Raw genomic sequence first — 12,321 nt, forward strand, 5'->3', positions numbered from 1 at the left:
ATCAATCAGGTACTCAGATGTAATGGCAAAGAAGGAGAGCCAAACAGGCACACCTAAGGGCTCTCAGTAATGGTTTATGCTAAAAAGAGACACAAAGGAAAAAAAAAAAAAAAAAAAAAGCCAAGAAGCCAAGAGAGAAGTTACCCAAGACTTGTTCTCCACACTAACAAACAGGCCCAAATCTTCAGTGTGATAGCAGAACACTAGAGAAGTAAAGATATCGACCAGTGATGGGTGAGAGGAAAACAGGCAGAGGACTAAAAATGTCAATATCAACACAACATTTCTGGCTTCAGAGGCATGTAAAACACCAGAATGGTAATCATGGGGTCTATGTGGTCCCTGTGAAATGAAGAGCAAAACAACTCAGGTTAATGCTGAATTCTAAAAGACGACACCGAAGGGATCTGTGAGCCACTATGGTGAAAGGGAAATAGTAAATCTCTGATATAACCTTGTCTTTCCTCTGTCCTCCACATTAACTATTCACTGAGCCCAGTTAGCCTCAGAATATCCTTGTGTATCTCCCAGGGACCCTCTTTTGAATGAGGAAGCATTTCTACAGAACAAAAACATCTCAGTTACTATCTTACCATAAAGAATGTATATGAAAGGCTAAAACTGAGTTGAAAAAAGAAATGTCACTTCATGAAAGTAGAATTGCTTGGCAAAGAGAAACAAAAACAGTGATGGGGACAATTCTTTTTTTGGGAAGGCACTGAAAATTCCTTTGGTTGCAAAACACACCCAAGATAATTTCCCAAGTTCTCTCAATGAAAGAGCAGAGTAGCTGCTCTATTTCTTCCTGACATTATAACTCAGGTAATAAATAATATGCTTACTTTCCCAATTTCTTAACATAAATAATATGAGAAAGATTCAACAATCAGAAAGCTCATTTATAGAAATCAACAGATTTAGTTCCTGTTCCGTTCTCTGTTCAGGACAAGGAGTCCTCCAGCTCACACGAAGCTTACATTCACAAAGCCAGGAGACAGCAGAGAAAACGTGTAGGTCCTGTTCATACACATCACAAGTTCTGAACTCTAACCTGCTGTTCTCAGATAGGTAAATTAAATAAGAATTGTGTTATCTATAGAATCTACTGATTCTCTTCAAAGGTCTGATGTCCACATGATTTCTGAATTTCTGCTGCCAACTAGAGAAGAACAGCTTGAAGAACAGAAGCACAAAGCATGTGCTAAGCATTTATATTTATGCAATATTTCCAGAAGTTGTTTTCTGTCTTAAACCAGGATTAGCATTCAGGGCAAAGAAAGTGAGATGGACTTGGAAATCTCACCAGCTTTTTCTCTTGCTTTCTAACTGGCTAGAAGACTCTGCTAGGGAGTCTGAGACTACAGCCATATGGCCAGTAATGACAGTCTGTTCAGTGTCATCCCCTACATTATTCTGAAACATGCAGGTTTTCATAACAAATTATTATCTGAACATTGTCAGTTAAATAATATACACGCTACATAAGCGAGAGAAAAATCAGCATCTTTTATATATTTCTTCCTCCCCTTTGGAATATTACATGGTTCAATACATAAATATAACTTCACGGTTACTATTCTTTTCTGACAGTGAAATATGAAAGAATATATTTTCCTCCATACAGATGCAGATTTCAAGGGCAGTGAATTTCATGCTTTTCTTTGCCAGAAAATTGTTGTGATCTGAATACATTTTTAAAAAATTACCATGCAAGCAAGTGATTAAGAAAGAAAACATCATGTATTGGCAGCAACCAAATGAAAAGCAAATAATAAAGATGGTCAGAAAAGCAGCTCAAAGAATTCTAATCCCTTTCTAAATTAAATCATTAAAAAAAGTAAATGCCTAGAACAAAAAATGGTGACATGTAGCTTGTCCTGGCCTTTCTCCCCCACCCACAACATAATTCAATTTACTGCCTTGAAGTTACTCCTGACTTACCGAGGTGCAAACAAGATCAGAATGAGTCTCTGAGCATCTGCCTCAGGGTGAACTCTCAGCCGCTGAAAGATTAAGAACAGAAGTTGCTGCAATCCTGTACGTCCTCTGCAGCACAGTGCTGACTAAAGCAATCATGAACCCATCGTAACTTACAAGATCGGATGGCTTATGGTTGTTTTGTGTTTTCACAGCTTTAGAAAGGAACCACAATGTATACTGGTCAGGATATCTCTACATACAACACAAAAAGATACGCAGTAAAATCATACCAGTAGAAACCCAGGGCTTAAGTTAGAGCAAGAGGTTTACTTGCAGTTTACACAATGAAATCTTCTGGGCTACAGTCATTTTTAGGCCACCTGCAAGCCACCTGGCAAGCTCTCATGATGAGCAGAACCTGAGTTACAACAAATCTCTCCTACCAGAGGCTGTACCACTGCCCCGGGTCTTCTTGGGGACCGGGGAGACACTGGGAGCTGCAGGAATTCATTTAAGATCCTGGGCTGCATTATTTGGATTGTACCCAGCAGATTAAGGAAAGTGGATATTCTCCCTTTTTGAGACCTGGGAGACCACATCTACAGTACTCCACCCAGTTTAGGCACCCAAGTACAAGAAAGACACTGACCAAGAGGAAAAAGTCCACTGGAAGGCCATAAAGATGGTCAGGAGGGATGAGACACAGAATGTGCAAGAAGTACCTGAGCAAACTGAGGACAGAAACAGACTCTGTGAGGTACCCTGCCAAAGGATGAGAGAAACTGAGAAGTTGTGACAAGTGAATTTACAATAAGCTGTAAAGAACAAAGTCGCTCACCACGATAGTAGCCAAATACTGAAACAGTTTCCCAGGAAATCTGTGGGACCTTCACCTCTGGATGAAGGCTCTAAACAACCATAAGTGACTTTGAAATGGACTTCACTTTGAAGTTGGCCCTGCTTTGACTGGATGGTTGGACTAGATGATGTCACTGCCAACACAGATTATTCTCTGACTTCAACATCTGCTGTCCTTGGCAGCTCACTGTCTCCTCGCACTGACTGTACATGCTTGGATGCTGTTAATATCTTTTAACAATTCATTATCATGATCCAATTCTTCCTTCTCCTACGAAAAGGGCATCAGCTACAACCACATCTCACTGGCTCCTCTTCCTTCTCTTTTTCGCACTGATCTCACAGCCACTGTTACACCCCCTCCATGGTAGCACAATCTCTAGAGGTCACACGTATATTTGTGTGGAACAGGGAAGGTTTGGGACCAAAAAGCTGAGACTATGCTGACAAACAAAATGTTCTCTGAGTCACAAACACATCCTTGTTCCCATCCTTCCTTCCTGGTGGAATGTAAAAGAGTCGATCAAAGTTATATTTCTTCTAAACCATCTTTACAAGAAACAGTTTGAATGGGACAAAGCACATATTTCTTAAAGACAACTTTTTATAAATATTAGCAGCAATTTTTTAGTGAGTGCTTTTTTTTTTTTTTTTTTTCTTTTTTGGCACAGATGCACGAACTTCTACAACACGTACTAAATGGAAAAGATAGTGACAATGACGAAGTGAAACGTGATCAGCGGGGCTGGAGATGCAGATGAGATTCTCTGCTCCGTCAGACTGCACCAAAGAGAAAAGCTCAACCTCAAGAGCTGAGGCATCGGCCTGGCTGCCAGCTGGTAAAATTTACACTGGAGTCCAGTTTTGAATAGAACTAGATGACAGCTATATTCATGTACATACATGTCTACCTGGGGTTTTGTATGCACACGCACACTTGGGAGTGTGTGTGTACACCCTCCCATGTGTACAGCTGTGAAGGACACACGCAGACAGGCTTGTTGCACAGCCAGCAATTTCTTTCTGTTTCAGAATTATATCTCTCAGCAACACCATCACTCAGTATGTATCCAGACTGGAATGTTAATAACCACGGAATTTGGTCTACTTTATAATCAGTGTAGCACAATCAAATTTATCATGATTGCAAAAATGAGATGGGCCCTTATAGAGGTGATTTCCCTTGAATCTGAACCTGTAACTACAAAACTTGTCCTACCTTGTTGTGTTATCATTTTTCCAAAACAATTATTCTAGATATGTTATCAAAATATCAGTCAATCAGCATCTCTACTCCCTCTCACGATTTCCAGAACGAATGCATTTTCTTATGCTTGTTTTGCAATGAAGAAAAGCAGCAATATTTCCAATAGCCCATTAAGAAGGAAAGCACTTTTTAACTCGTTGGTCTCCAAATTACATCTGAATCCAGAACATGAATTGCTAGGTGAAGTACTTGCCTAACCTTGAGACAAACCAGTCCGTGTGTAACACAAACCAGTATGCAAAGCATGCATGACACAGGTTCACTAGGTTACTACTGAGACATCCATGAAGAGAGGGAGCCTTTTATGCTGTGTGTGCTATCACCGGCGTTTGCATGAGGAGAAAATACAGGAGGGCATTTGTCTGGGGAAGACACAGCTGAGCTGTTTGGAAAGGATTCACCTGGGCTTCATTGCTGCAGTGTCCCTGAATCAGAACTTGGCAGTCATATATACGCAGCAATAATGTGACACCTTTGAGAAGCCCATTAACCTACTCCAAGGCTGAGAATTAAGCATGACCATAACTAAGTTGAGGACAATAGGTGTTGAAGACCTTTAACAGCCAGAAATTCATTTACTGACGCCTATGTTTTAGAGTGACTAGCGAAGCTGTTATGGCATGACACTGGTTCTCCCCTCGGAGAGCTGTGGCAGTGCGGAGCTGGTGGCAGGTTGGGTGCTTGGGCACGGCAGTCACACAAAGGGAGAGGGGAGGCAAGGCCTGTACCCTTCAGACTGACTGGGGGACACTGCATGAGAAGATTCCAGTGGAGTTTGCGTCACCAATTTGCCTATTTTCTCTTTCATGTAGATTTAATTTTGGTCCTGTACAAGCACAACAACAGAAAAATATCACACCTGGTTTTCTTGCTCCTTAGTGTTCTCATTACAAGACACCAACTGGGTATTCCTGGCTAAAGGGCTCAGGCCTTACAGGGAAACCTCCTCAGAGGCTGTCCCAGGATTATACTTCCACAGCTTGCTCACAGGCCTCCTGCGCTGACAGAAACCCCTCCAGGTATATATGAAATTTCAATCACACACAGAAAAAACACATCCAACTCAGGAAATATATTTCCATCTAGAAATATTGTGCCATTTTTTAGTCACAAGGGCAACAAAAATAATTGAGGGGGAAATACCCTTTAATTTCCAATTGATTTGCTCTTGGCATTCAACTATTTGTTTCCTATTGATTGAATACTTACCTAAAGATAGATTTGCTTAAGCACACGCTTAACAGCTTTCCTAATTCCAGAAATATAGGATGTTTGTGAACATATTGCACAGCATCGAAAGGCCACAAGTTCCCTGGATCATACCAGTTCTCATCTTTTTTTTTACTGGTAGGGACTGGAATTTCCATTCTACAGGAGACTTCTCATTATGAAATATATTTTTGATACTAGCAATAAAAACACAACATTTTGAGCAGAATTAAAATATGTTAACAATCTTTGTCACACTATACCGGGAGACAAGGGGAAGAAGCCAGAAAGCACATCAGATTGGGATTTGCCTAGTTATATTTGAAGGCTGCAGGTAGCTTAAGATACCCCTAGGACACTGGAAAGCACAGAGCTGCTAGCAGAGGTCCCAGACAGCCTGTGTACCCTCCAGGCTGCTGTATGGCAAGAACCTATTGGGCAAACCTGCTTTTTAACAGTGCTGAGCCTAGTGTCAAGAGGATTCACACAATTCAATATAGGCAAATCACCATTTTCCAACTGGAAAGGAAAATTTCCAACCACGGCTTCTTAACTGCTTGGAATTGTTAGCACCCCATGGAAGCTGTTACATTTGGAGCTCACTGCCAAACGTGAATCATTTGCAGCATTTTTTTTTTTTTGAAAACAAGTGTCTCTCTCTTTTTCTTTTCTTTTTTTTCTTTTTTTTTATTTTTTTTTTTTATTAGCATAGAAGTTCTGAGAACCCATTTTCATTATTTCAGATTCAAATGTTCCCAGGCCAGATGTGTGTAAGGGGCACTATGAGCAGCTCTAAACTTGACTTTTTAAATGACTTTTTACTCAATTTTCTTCCCAGTATTCACAGCAATGAGCTTATTTAAATGGAGTAGCTTATTAAACTGCCTAGGACAGAAATAACATTAAGATGATATAAAGGTGAAATGTAAAATTATAATCCACCCTAAGAAAGCTACTGTGAGTCATTTAAACTAGGCAATGTTTTACTTTTTTAATTAATTCAAAAAATACTCCTTTTACAGCATTAAGTTTTCACTGCAAGTAAAAACTATGGCACACTGAAACAGGACTGTGTTTAATAATTAGAGCCAGGGCTAAAATCTGCAGTCCTCACTGAGGTGAAACACTCAGCTCTTGCTCCCAGCAGGCAATGTCTCCCTGTAGAAACAAGCATACTGTGATTTGGGCTGAAACTGATTTTGTTCTGCTTTTTTCTTTTCTTTTCTTTTTTCTTTTCTTTTCTTTTCTTTTCTTTTCTTTTCTTTTCTTTTCTTTTTTCTTTTCTTTTCTTTCCTTTTCTTTCCTTTCCTTTCCTTTCCTTTTTTTTTTTTTAAATATAACTTCACACTGTAAAATGTAAAACAGCACATGAGAAAGACTTAAATAATCAAGAGGATCCCAGGATTAAAATAAATTATTTCAAAACAATATTAATGGGAATAAATGGCAACTAATGAAAAATACTTTAATAAGCTTATTTCCCCCACCTATAGAACGGACTTATTTTTTCTGCTCAAATTTCAATGATAACTTCATTACACTTTCAAAATGAAAGCTAGTTGTCATTTTCACTTTTTTAGTAACAAATATTAATTTTGGCACCAGAGAGTCGTGGGCTCAGAAAGGGCTGTCTCTTGGAAGATGTCTTTTTTAAAACACTTCATTCATTTTCACCTTCTACAGCTGCAGTGGAAACTGAAATTCCCAGTTTTACTCTCCACCGACAAGAACAAGTACCTTCCTGGAAAGTGAACTTGTCACAGAATGTATTTAAAAATAATAAAGCAAGAAAGATCTAGGTTGTTCCTCCAAGGATTTGGCTATGACACAAGTCAGGAGTTAACTCCTGGGCTCCAATGCGGTGGAGTCCAAGAAATGAATAATTGAGATCCAATTGAGGAAGCTCACTTTTCTCCAGCAGACCAGCAAGACTCAAAGTTATTCTTATGCTGACTTTAAAACCTGCATCAGGATGTGAAAACACTGGGTGAAAGGCACTGTGACACCTAGTCATAATTACTGGATCGAAAGGTAGAAAAAATAAAGTGGGTGAGAGCCTCCCTGTAAAAAGAAAGCTTATTCTATGAAATGCAAGTGTCTGTTCCACCCACTGAGCAGGAGATGAAAATGGCTAGGAGGGATAACTTCTGCATTAAGTTTTACTATTACAACTTTTGTCTTACTATATATAAATAAAACCTTTAGGCGTATTTATTCTTCCCCAGCTCTGTATTCTAAATACGCAAAGGGACCATTTCTCTCAATTTTTAACAGCCAAATCTGCTACACATCATTATTTCTAGGTTGCACATATGAGCTACATCCTCCATTTTGATTGCAAGGCTTGGGCTGAAGGAATGGTGGTAATAAAATGACTGCTACTTTAGTATGAATGACACTAGTTGATTAGATAATAGGCATCATTCATTGTCCATTCATTTTTCAATAGATATCCTGCCCTTCCTAGCTCAGCAATGTGCTCTGGCAAGTGTATGACTGATACATCTCACACAGAACTGCTCTGAGCTTCGCTACAAGTAGAAAAACATTGCCCAGCAAGTTGGCTGCTAATTCCAGACACTAGTTATAACACTTGAAAGAGGAAAACAAGCATGGCTGTTAAAACAAAGGTCATTTTACCATCAGTTCCTGCTTGTTCATGCCCTTCAGTCATTTTATCCCTTAGAGTTCACTCTTTAAGCTCAAACATTCTGGCCTCAGTATAACAAATGACTTAACTCTGGATATGTAATTCACTACGCATTAAATGCCATTATTCTCTCACCCAGAGATACATCTTCCTCATGTTCATTTTTATTTTCATAGTTATTTCCTCAATAGATGACTAACAGGCCACTGGAAATAAAAGTTTAAATGTATCTGTAGTCAGTTGTAGACAGTAATTAGGAGTTCCGCTTGAAAACCAGTGCGATTTTAGATAGCCTTTAAGGGCAGTTTTCCCTTCTGTATATTTCATGTATCACAAAATAGATTAACCTTACATGGGACCATAAACACTCACATATAAAACTCACTGCACAGTTACCTTAAAGGAGGCTATAACAAGGTGGGGATCAGTCTCTTTTCCAAGCACCAAGTGATAAAATAAGAGGAAATGCCCTTAAGTTGCACCAGGGGAGGCTTACGTTGGCTATTAGGAAAAAAATCTTCACTGAAAGGTTTGTGAAGTATTGGAACAGGCTGCCCACAAAGTAGCTGAGTCACCATCCCTGGAAGTCTTCAAAAATGTGTACATGTAGAGCTTAGTGACATGATTTAACTGTAGACTAGGCAGTGCTAGGTTAAAGGTTGGACCAGATGATCTTAGAGATCTTGGCCAACCTAAATGATTCTGTGATTCTATATACAGCTAAAAAAGAGGAACCTGGGGAAACTTCTAAAATATAGCACAGAAAATCCTGTTATGTATAAAAATTCCTAAAATAGCTTTCTGATGTATAAAAGGAATTGATTGTTAGAAAGCAAAGTGTTACAAAAAACTTCTACTTGTCATAATTCCCAACTAAGTTTTAAATCCACTCTATGCTTTCATACTACTAATGTACATTCATACTTATCACTACTTCCAGACGTATAGATGAAGTACACATAGCAAAGAAATGAAAGAAAGAAAAATCTTGCAATAGGTTTTTCAAAATTCAGTTTGAAGTTATCTCAGAAGTCACAAGGAGAATAGTCCTCATGTCACAAACAAAGTCTTCAAACATGGACAAGTAACGTTAATGAAATGTCCTGAACCTCACAATACTTTATTGGCTATTTCAAAAACAGCCTGAAGAGCAGCACTCCTCTCAAACTTTTTTTTTTTAAAGAATAAAAAAAAAAAATTTAGTCAACAGTTCATCTAACATTAAGGAAAAATGCCTGGAAGGTTTGTTTTTTTTTCTCTCTGACATTTCAAAATGGTGCTAGTGAGGTAATCTACAAATTTCAAGCTCTGCGTGGAGATACAGGCCAGATCCAACAAGCACCTTGCTCAGGGGGAACAGCTTGCTCATCCTTCCCATGATACCTGCTCAGCCTGGCAAGCAAGAGTTGTGCTCCCTCAGATGTGCTGTGCATGCCAGGTGTACAAAACATCAAAACCCAAACAAAGATGGTCACCATCAGCCATCTGTCAAAAGCTTTAGACTAAGAAATAATGCCACTAGTTACCCCTAGGGAAAAGTGGGACTCCCACGCTAGTCTTCTACTAACCTAAGGTAGAACATGCTCATCCGATTTAAAGCAATCCCCCCAAATGGATCTATTTTTATAAGCAAATAGCTCAAATTCAACACCTGAAGAATTCCACACCAGGAAGAAGTTATGCCTTGCTGTCTATTCATCCCCATCACAAAACACCCGTTCCCCTACAGCAGAGCTCTATAGATTTAGAATACGCAAGACAGCAAACACACTAACAGTGAAAGTCAGTGGTGTACTTGGACCAAAATGGAGAATTTCATGTTGCTGGAACTTTCTTTTACACACACACATGCCATGAAAGCAACCTGGCACAATAAATTTCATTCAAAAGAGTGAGCACAACAAACTATGAATGCACAAATGTCTGAGGGTCACAACTACAGTAATAATAAGCATCAGGCAATATTTTCCAGGACTATGCCCTAATTTTGACTTTTGGGCTAAATTGTTTCTTCACCATCTGTTTTTAAATGATCCTCACAGGCGACTGGCTTACTAATAGACACTCCTTGCATTTCTAATATGTATTAGAATGTAAAAGATGTTATCTTAATTACTTTTTCCTTTTTGTAAGTAGGTGATGGTAGCTCCTCACAGAAAGAGGCTGATAAGCTTCATCAGTCATCTTTGCAACAGTCTCATAACCAAGTCAAAGGAGGCTATAGTTATGTTTAGCATCAATATTAGCCTACATGCAAGAGAAATTTTAAACATCCTTGTAACTTGCGATGCACTGAGATACAGGTACACAAACTGGCAGATCTTGGATAGCTCTTTTGTTTATGACAACCTGCTAAAAAGTCCACGAAGTGATGGGGACGTGCAGTCAAACAAACCCAATTTGTCACTCCTTGTGCAAGAAGCTGGGGTTTTGAGCACTAATTAACTACGGCAGGGAGTACCTTAGACTCACCATGCACGAGGTACTTACAGCCAAGAGATGACAGGAAAAGAAACCTTTAAAATTGGAAGGAAAGTATCTCTAGTTTGGCTACCCTGCCTGGCTAACTATGCAAGTTTTTTGCTTGCAGAGAAAAGTAAGCGAAACACAGACACAGTGTGGGAAACAGACCCCAGAGGGAAAAGCTATAGGGCGGATGTGCTCTGGCCAGCTGGCTATTCCCTGAATTGCACCTAGGAGGATAAGCCGCTTTCTCTGCACACGATTTACTGTTGCTTGAAAAATGAAGTAACAAAACAGACAACCACAAAGATAAGAAGAAAAAAAATCACCTAAATGTGTGAAAAGTAACACTGCAAGACTTCACTGTCTGAGCAGCTGTACAAATACAGAATTGAATGACAGACTTTGTACCCCAAAGAGCTTGCTAAGGCTCCGAGGCATTAAAAATAGCCTTTAATAATTTGTCCAGTATGTGGTGCACACTTAGACTGAGGATGTGCAAGACAGAGTGGTGATAAGAAGGCTCTCGTGAGGTTTGATACAGAACGCTTGGATCTGATGTCTGAACATTGTATTCCCCACGCGGCCATGTGTATGTTGTGCTACCAACGCTGCTCTTCTGTTTGCACTATAACGTCTAAAGAATGCTGGGGGAATTTCTTTGACTCTACAGCTTTTCTCATACAATCTGCAAGCACAAAAGGTAGAGAAAGAAGGGCAGGAGGTGAGGGTACAGGGAAGAATCAAGAGCAAGAAAAATTGCAAATCTTTTCTAATCAATCAGAATTCAGAAATAGCCAAGTTTGTCTAAAGTTTCAAAATGACATGCTTGTCAGACCACCAGCAAGTGTTATATTCTAGATGGGGTTGTAGTTTGCAATTGCATTGTCATGGGAAATTCCAACCCAGATGCTGTAAATCCTGATCAACATCCCTCACGGTTACAAGGGCCATGCTTTCCTTCTTTGGAAGAAAAAAAGAAAAGCATGACACAAAGCAAAACAAACGAACAAACAAAAAACACCCCCATTTTCCTCCTGCTTTTTCCGTACTGAAAACCATACTGCATTTTCCTCCAGTAAAACCTTTGGGAAAAGATTAGGAAAAACGGTGGCCAATTTATAAGTGCTATTTAAGCAAAAGAAGAAATCCAAACCAATCCTATGAAACATTTCATTCACAACACCCAGCAGAAGTTGCTAGAAAATAACTCCTACCACAACTTCACTCAGGTCGGGGGCAGCTCTGAGAAGCACTCAGGTAATCTCTCACCAGAGAAAAATAAATAACTATTCTGTGTGGCTTCGATAGCCTATAATACTCTAATTACAGAAAATAGTAAAGTATGTCCCGGAATTCAGAATATGAAAGAAATACATTCTGTTATCTCTGTCACCAAGCATTTCCCCCCCTCCTCCCATATGTGGCAGTATTTTGTCTATTATTAAATTTCCAAAGTCTGGTACTTCCACAGCTTTCAAACAGTTTCCTTAGAACATTTCATTGGGTAGGACTGCCTGACAATGTTCAGATTAAATGTGCACTTTTCTCCATCTTAGTCACTGTGTGTTATATTTCATGGGAAAAAAAAAAAAAAAAAAAAAAAAAAAAAAAAAAAAAAAAACAGTTAAACAGTTCTTTCAGCCATTTGCCCCTGACAAAAGGAATTGTTGCAGCGGTGCAGAGGATGGATTATGATATGCTGAAAATCCATGGCATTGTGTTGCCAGTACCCACCTGCTGAAAGTGAGCCACTCTTCCACAGAGTGTGCAGCTTCCTGGAAGAATCTCTCACTCTTCTGCAGCCGTACTATGACAGGTTTTCGTGGTAACTCTCCATGCCATCACCTTCACTTCGGTCCCATTGCCTCCCACAGGCTAGGTGCAGAAAAAGTTGGCCTTGCTGGAGCCTCCAGTCAGGCTGTTTCTCGGCACTAAGAGCCACCTCAGATAT

The sequence above is a fragment of the Oxyura jamaicensis genome, chromosome 6, assembly GCF_011077185.1.
Source record: "Oxyura jamaicensis isolate SHBP4307 breed ruddy duck chromosome 6, BPBGC_Ojam_1.0, whole genome shotgun sequence".
NCBI classification, from domain to species: domain Eukaryota; kingdom Metazoa; phylum Chordata; class Aves; order Anseriformes; family Anatidae; genus Oxyura; species Oxyura jamaicensis.